The following is an 8,783-nucleotide window of genomic DNA, read 5'->3' on the forward strand; positions in this document are numbered from 1 at the left end:
ATATCCCAAAGAAGTTCTTTTAGGGACAATGGGATTATGGTGATTTGGGGGTGGCTTTTCCTAAATTTATTAATGTGGAGAGTATTTGACAATTAGGAGAGAATATATTTTTTAATTTTAGAAAAGCAGGTATGCTACTTAACAACTAAAAATCCTGCCTGCTCATTTGTTTTTCCCAGCAGTTGTGTCAGATATACGCCAGCCTGTCCACACTTTCTTTTGTAGTATAACCAGTGAGGAGCCACACAGACTTTTCAAACATTGGGCTGGTGTTAGCAAACATACACCAGAGTCCTCCCTTCGCTGTCCTGAATGTGAAGGCTTCAGCTAGGCCACTGAACTTCTAAAAGGACCCAGGCTGTTTCCCAGAAGTACATCAGGTCACCACAAGATTCTGGCTCAGCTCAAGTCTCGGTTCAAAGCCAGGCCTGAGCATTTCATGAGATCACTGTTTCCAAGAGACAAACAAATGGGTGGTGGAGGAATTAGGGATTTGACTTTCCTGTTGATGTTTTCCTAAGACTTGAGTACTTCATTCTCCCCAGGAATCATCCTGACTTAACAGCCCCACCACTGCCCCCACACTCTAAATTTTCTGTAGCTCGAGGGTATGTTTTGAAATACTGTGAAATAATGAATACACCCTGTTAAATGATATATTTTTTACTCAAAGTACAGCTCCCCTAAACTGACTATAATCTAGGAAGTACATAAATAACAAAGAAATGAACCAGGAAAAGTGTAGATGAGAGCGTTCGTGTAAAATAATTACAGAGATACACAGACTCTGGACTCCAAACTGAGTGAGCTGTTATGGTGTGGGGGAGTGAAGTTTAAATTCCATTCCAGTGTTGTTGGCCAGAGATTGTCTGGTCCATCTCCCTTAATTCATAGACAAGGAAACAACCCCCCCGCTCCCTGCAAAAAAAAAAAAAAAAAGTTAAGTGGTTTACCTAAGGATAGAATAATTAAAAGCTTTTGCAGATAAAAGGAAACCATAAGAAAAACAAATAGACAACCTACAGGATGGGAGAAAATACTTGCATACAATACAATCAAGGGATTAATCTCCCAAATATACGAATAACTCATGTAACTCAATATCAAAAAACAACCCAATCAAAAAAAAAAAAAAAATGAGCAGAAGATCAAATTCCTGAAGACATTTCTCAAAAAGACATATAGATGGCCAAAAGGCATATGAAAAGATGTTCAACACTGCTAATTATTAGAGGAATGCAAATCAAAACTATAATGAGGTACCACCTCACACCAGTCAGCATGGCCGTCATCAAAAAGTCTATAAATAATAAATGCTAGAGAGGGTGTGAAGAAAAGGAAAACCTCCTATGCTGTTGATAGGAAAGGAAATTGGAGAACAGTATGGAGGTTCCTTGAAAAACTAAAAATGGAGCTATCATGTGATCCAGTAATCCCATTTCGGGGCATATATGGAGAAAATCACAATTCAAAAAAGATACATACACTCCAATGTTCATTGTAGCACTGTTTACAATAGCCAAGCATGGGAGCAACCTTAATGTCCAGTGGAATGAATTAAGAAAATGTAGTATAGGTATACAATGAAATATTAGCCGTAAAAAAGAACAAAATAATGACATTTGCAAGAGCTCGGATGGACCTAGAGATTGTCATACTAAGTGAGGTTAAGTCAGAAAGAGAAAGGCAAATAGCATATGATATCACTTATATGTGGACTCCGATGAAATTATACAAATGAACTTATTTATAAACTGAAACAGGAGTTCCCATCGTGGCTCAGTGGTAATGAACCCGACTAATATCCATGAGGATGCGGGTTCGATTCCTGGCCTTGATCTGTAGGTTAAAGGATCCGCGCTGCTGTGAGCTATGGTGTAGGTCTCAGATGCGGCTTGGACCCCATGTTGCTGTGGCTGTGGTGTAGGCTGCCAGGTATAGCTCCAGTTCAGTCCTTAGCCTGGGAACTTCCATATGCTATGGGTGCAGCCCTAAAAAGACAAAAAAAAATGAATGAATGAATAAAACAGAAATAGACTCACAAACAGAAAACAAACAAGGTTACCAAAGGGGAAAGGTGGAGGAGGGGGTGATGAATTGGGAATTTGGGTGTAACATATATACGCTGCTATATATAAAACAGATTATACAACAAGGACCTACTGTATAGCGCAGGGAACTATATTCAATAATTTGTAATAAATACATGGGAAAATAGTCTAAAAAAGTAGATAGATTATAGATACATAGATAGATGATAGATAACTGAATCACTTCATTGCACACTTGAAACTAACACAACATTGTAAATCACCCATACTTCAATAAAAATATTAAAAAAATAAAAATTTAAAAAATTTTAAAAATAAACAAAAGCAAGATTAGAAATCTATTGCTATATGGATTTAATGAGTGGAAAACAATCCTGGATGTAATTAGTGGAAAAACAATCCAATCATTAAAAATCACAACCACCATAATAAGTGTTTCAAGTATATTTTCTTCGCTTCAAGCTAAATGGTTACCGTTCTGAGTCCTGGATCAAATATTTACTGCCCACTCTTGGGAGCCCACTTGGCTGGATATTTCTAATGCACAGTGGTTGTCCCCTGGGGAAATTCCTCAGAAATTTCACCTAGAATGGCATCTGGCCAGCATTGAAACCAGAACTGCAACATATTTTGTTCCAAGCCTGTCTCACCACCTATCTTGTCATTGTTTAAACGCTCACCTCTGCTTGGCTGGATGACTTTCCATAACATGGTTTCTCAGATGTGAATGGTCTCCTGTAATATGGTTTCTCAGCTGTACTATAGGTACTTCTGGATTTATTGTACATTTTATCTCTTATGCCTCTCAATTCAATATGAATGGCACATGCAAGGTATTTCACACATTATTGTTGGAGCTATTTCTTAGTCACCTATTCCTTATGAATCTACTACAGATAAAATTTGCTTTATATTTTCCGAGTAACATCTTTAAATAAGTAAAGAGTTAAAAATAGCATGTCGTCTCTGAGAAATCTCAGGCACAGCAAGAAGTTCTTCACAGTTTTTTTCAGGCACCTCATCTCCACTTAAAATTGTGTTACTTAAAATTAATAGAAGAAAGACCCAATATTACGATAAAAGTCTTTGACAGTGCCAACTGACTTGGCATTAAACACAAACTACAAAAATGCAGCCTCAAAACTTACTTGGGTTCTCAGAGCTGCTGGGATATATCCTATATCTCTCAACAGCATTTATTCATATTTTTGGCCGCTTAGCCTAATGATAAAAATATGGACTTTGAAACCAGACAGCAGTAAGTTTGAGTCCTGGCTATGCAGTTACTTAACTGAATGACCTTGGATGACCTTAATTGGTGTCTCTGTCCCTCAACTCTCCATTTGTAAAGTGGGGATAATGATAGAACCTACCTACTAGGGTTGCTGTGTTTATAAACTGTGTTTATAGAAGTTTCTGATTCAGAATAAGAGCTAAGTTTTTGTTTACAAAAATAATACTCAGTTTGGCTTACTAGGTATCTGGTACTGGGACTAGAAATGTGCAGCAGACAAACTCTGAGGTGACTCCCATGATCCCTGCCTCCTAGATTGTGTTATCTCTGCTCCTTGAGTTTGGGCGGGACCTATGACTTGTTTCTAATAGAATATGGAAAAAGTTATGGGATAATCACTCCCATGAATATATTATGCTATATTACAAAAGAGATGGGACATTACTTCAATTATTAGGTTATATTAAGGACTTCTTGCCAGCAGACTTCCTTTCCTTTTTTTACTGGCCTTGAAGAAACAAACTGCTATGTTGAGAACTGCCTATGGAAAGAGACACAGGGCCAGGAACATCACACAGGTTCTAGGAGCTGAGAGTGGCCTCCAGCCAGCAAAAACACAAACAAAGCCCCCTGAAGTTTGGCGTCCTACAGCTGTAAGTGGATCATGGCAGCTTGCAAGTGGATTCTACTCCTGTTGAGCCTTCAGAAAAGAGTGCAGCCCAGCTGATAACTTGATTGCAGCCCATTGAGACCTAAAGCAGAAAACCCGGCTAAGCCCTGGCCAACACTTTCATTACAGCCTTTTGAGAGACCCTGAACCAGATGCTCCAGGTAGCTGAACAGGTTGGTGAAAAACACACAATCAATCTGACTGGTCTCACTTTAAATTCATAACTATATGTAAATACTATATACTATATTTTATAATCCATTCACTTCGCAATTCTTCTAGATGACTATTTCACATCTTTACTCTCAGACCTCAATAATAACTTTCTCCCCCACCCTCATTCTCAGCAGATAACCTTGCTTCTCCTTTCATTGAGAAAATAGAAACAATCAGAAGAGAAATTCCAGAAGCTCCCATCACCACATCTGCCCATATCCCACATCTGTACCCATATTTTTATCTTATCTCCAAGGGCTTGGAATGAACTATCATGGTCCAATCCCTCTACCCTTGAGCTAGGTCCCATCTCCTCATGCCTCCTCGAGGATATCATTCTAGCTCAGTCTTCAACTGAACTCTTAATCTATTCCTATTATTCTTCCCCCTGCCCCCCACATTACCCCACACAAAAACCTACTTCTCTCAGTCTCCTCTATCCCTATGGTAACTCCATGTTCCTGGTTCTTAGGCCAGAATCCTTAGAATCATCGCTGGCATCCTCTCTTGTCCCAGATCCACTCTACGATAAATCCAATGTGCTCTATCTTCAAAATATATCCGGACTCCTACCAGTTCTCACCATCACTCTCTTCCATCCTAATCTAATCCAGCATCACCTCTTACCTGGATTATAGTAATAGCCTCCTAAAAGATCTCCTTGCTTCTATTCTTGCCTCTTTGCAGGCCATTCTCAATGTAGCAGCTAGAATGATCTCAGTAATTACATCGCTCTTATGCACAAAACCCTCTAATGACTTTTTAATCTCATTTGGAGTAAAGTGAAAAATCATCAAATGACCCACATGGTCCTACAAGGTCTCCTCTGCCTCTACGCATACACTCCTCTCTTTAACTTCCCCCCCTTATGTTGTCCGTATCCTGACCTAGTTCACAAGACTCCAGCCATATTGGAGCTTGGAATTTGTCTTGAGTGCAGTGGGAAGTCTCCAATTAATTTTATAAGCCATCTTTCTATCTTCTATGCCTATAACATAGGACAAAAGATAAACAGCAAATATCACAGACCTGCACTGTAATGAAATTATTGTGATGGGCCTTGCTGCGCCCATCAAGGGCACAAAGGACCCCTTTGCATGGTTGGTGGTGCTTGAGATTCCTTTCTTATTTTCCTTTATGTGGCAAAAGAAAGATTAAAAGCAAAGACTGAAACTCCTAGTGTTTTTTTTTAAGTTTTTTTCTTATTTTTTGTATTATACAAGTGTTATAAATATTAAAATTTGGAGGGAAGGAAGGAGGGAAAGAGGGAGGGAAGGAGGGAAGTAAGGAGAGGGAGGGAGAGAGAAAGAAAAGAATGAAGAAAAGTCAGAAAGAAAAGAAGGGAAGGAAGAGAGGGAGGGTGGGAGGGAGGAAGGAAAGGAGGGTGGAGAGAAAAGGGAAAGAAAATCATTCCAAGGGCCTGACACAGAGAACAGTTCCTATGAACAAGTTTGTTAAAGTACTTTTTAAACCACCTCCAACCCTCCCCTCCCCAGGGAAGGGGAAGGAACAGTGCCTTCTCTGAAGCCCTGAGTTCATCTAGGATGCCACACCCCTAGCTGAGCTCACTTCTCACCCATAAACTTTGGAAAAAACTTCCTAGGGTTTGCTTATAACTTTTTTGGCTTTCACTCAAGTACCTTCTGACTAGGCTTTGTCTTGGCCATAAGGCTCTTTTTAAAAGACATTCTCTTGATAGAAAAAAACAATAAATTTAGTTGCACTGTATTTTCAGCAGTTATAATAAATGACTGATAAAATATAAACAGGCCACCCCAAAACAGAATAAATCCTTTGGATTGAAATGAACATACAATCTCTCTTCCTCCCACCAAAATGCCTCATTAAATTACATCGCAATAGAATTCTACTTATATCTGTTTTTTTTTAAATAGATTTGTCCTTTTATGTATTTATTTTTTTTAGCACTGAATATACTATCCTATTAGTGCTAGGTTTTATTAGGTTCTAATGTAACTATTTTTTAACAAGTGATATTTGTTTGGAGATAATTTTTGTTTAAATAACTATTTAAAGATTGTTATTTATTGTTAGCCATAAAAGATTCAGCTTTAGACCACAATTAATACACAGAAATAGTAACTTGATTAAAAAGTAATTTAGAAATTTAAAAATATGAATGAAACTTTCCAAAAGGCTATTGGTGACTCATTGATAGAGCATCTGATTATAGCTGGTTTGGATTACTTTTAGGATGAGGAAAGGACATATTAAATTAACCAATGATATGAAATATTCCCAATTTTACTTGAAAGTTTTCTGACCACAAAAATGTAAGAACATTTTCTAATAATTATTCTAGTCATTTTTTTCATTACCTATTCGCGTCACGATTGATCCAATAAAAGTAGCTATGAACTATCCCCTAAATATTATAGTTATAAGATTGGTAGATTTCCAGAATTTCATTATTAAGTATATTGACATTTGTTATGCACAGCAAAGTACATTTGATAAGTTTAGTATAAAATTGGAAGTCCCCATGCATTGCAGCGAGTTGAGGATCTCGCATTGTTGTAGCTGTGGCACAGGTCTGCAGCTGTGGTGTGGGTTTGATCCCTGGCCCAAGAACTTCCACATGCAAGTGTGGCCAAAAAAAAAAAAAAAAAGATTTAGTACAAAATTAGTATATGCAAATCCTTTAGTTATTTACAAATATAGGTAATTTTCCATTGTGTCTCAGGTGCGTAATAGTAGGCCTAAAATACAATTTCTTTAAACAGTGCCCCTTAAGTGATCCTATGCTGCCATAATGTGTCTCAGAAATCAACAATTTCAACAAAAGAAATAAATATCAATCAAGTAAATTATGGTATAGAAAGCAAGGATGTTTCTAAAGCACTAAGATCTTCTCAAAAATAACTAAAATGCATTAAATGATTTTTACTAAATTTAAATGGATTTTTTCATATAGTTTCATTTCGTCTTCATAATAAGCCACTAGCTTAGTATCAATATCATCCTCATCTTTTGTATCAATAAACTTAGGCTTAGAAATAGTAAATGACTTTTTCAAAGTCTCATACGGGTGGCAGATTTTGAATTTGAAGACATAATTACCTAACTAAAAATTTCTTGTTCTCAATTACTGTTTTAATAAATCTATACATTCAACCCTTTAATTTCAAAAATAGTAAATAATCTCTTCACTACCCATTTAGATAAATATTGCATTGTAATGTCTAAAAAAGACAATGGTATCAGTATCATGCAATGAATAAGCCTACTACATTCTATAGTAACAAAGTTACCATAAAATAATGTTATATTTTACCTTGCACAAACATTCCTTATTTCATGAAAGCTCACATCATGTTTAGCTTTTTTTATTTCATATACTTTGGGGGAAATTTGATCTTAGATTTTTGCATTAAGGACAGGGATAAACAAATGCATTTCTGACTTCTGCAGTGTTTCTTTCTAAAAGTATTCAAAACAAAAGTTAAGAAATAAACATGAATATGTGTTTATCAATACTTAAGATATAGTATATAGACCATAGCAACTATTGGGATTTATCCATATCATTTAGTTCAAGTGACTTTTGCTAGACACACATTTTAAGAGGACAGAATCTTATCCTCAAAGGAACTTTACAAGTCATCATGTCCTACCTTCCAACCATTCCACGAATCACCTCTGACAGGGAGCTATTGAAATCATTATTTAGCTACTGCCAGATTTTTATAAATGTTATAAAATCTTTCTTATATAAAAGGATGTATTAATTTTATATGCCTTCTGTGACAAATAATCTCATTTTTTTTCTTTCTTTTTTTCTTTTTACAGCTCCACCTGCAGCATATGGAAGTTCCTGGGCTAGAAGTCAAATCAGAGCTGCAACTGCCAGCCTACACTACAGCCACACCAAGCCAGCTTGTGGCAACACTGCATACTTAACCTGCTGCATGAAGCGAGGGACCAAACCCACATCTTCATGGATACTAGATGGGTTCTTAACTGCTAAGCCACAATGGGAACTCCAGTAACCTCAAATTTAATGGCTTCAAATAATACAAGTTTGTCATGAGTGTTTGTAGGTCAGAAATCCAGGTAGGCTCAACTGGGTCCTTTATTCAGTATTTAAAGAGGTTAAGGTCAAGGTGTTGGCAGAGCTGCACTCCTCACTGGGGGCTCTAGAATCTGCTTCCATACTCATTCAGGGTGTTGCCCATGTTCAGTTCCTTGTGATTATAAGACAGAGGCCCCTATTTCCTTGCTGCTATCAGCCCAGGGTAGTCTCTATTCCTAGAAGTTGCTGGTGTATCTTTTCATGACTTCCCTGCAGCACTTTCCAGCAAAGATAGGTAAATTTCCTCTCAAGCTTTGAATCTCTTTGATTTTACCTTCTGCCACATCTCTGACTCCAGCTAGAGAAAGTTCTCTGCTTTAAAGGGCTCATGTGATTAGATTGTTCCCATGCCCTCTAGGAAGATCCCAGAGAATTTAAGGAGCATATTTGTGACTTTAATTCTGAAGCGTTCTCTCTTACAGACAGCATATACTTGTATCTTGACCTTTAGTCAGTTTGACAATCTCTGTGATTTAATTAGTATTTAGCTCATTTACATTTAATATAATTATTAATATG

This window comes from Phacochoerus africanus, chromosome 6 (genome assembly GCF_016906955.1).
Source record: "Phacochoerus africanus isolate WHEZ1 chromosome 6, ROS_Pafr_v1, whole genome shotgun sequence".
NCBI classification, from domain to species: domain Eukaryota; kingdom Metazoa; phylum Chordata; class Mammalia; order Artiodactyla; family Suidae; genus Phacochoerus; species Phacochoerus africanus.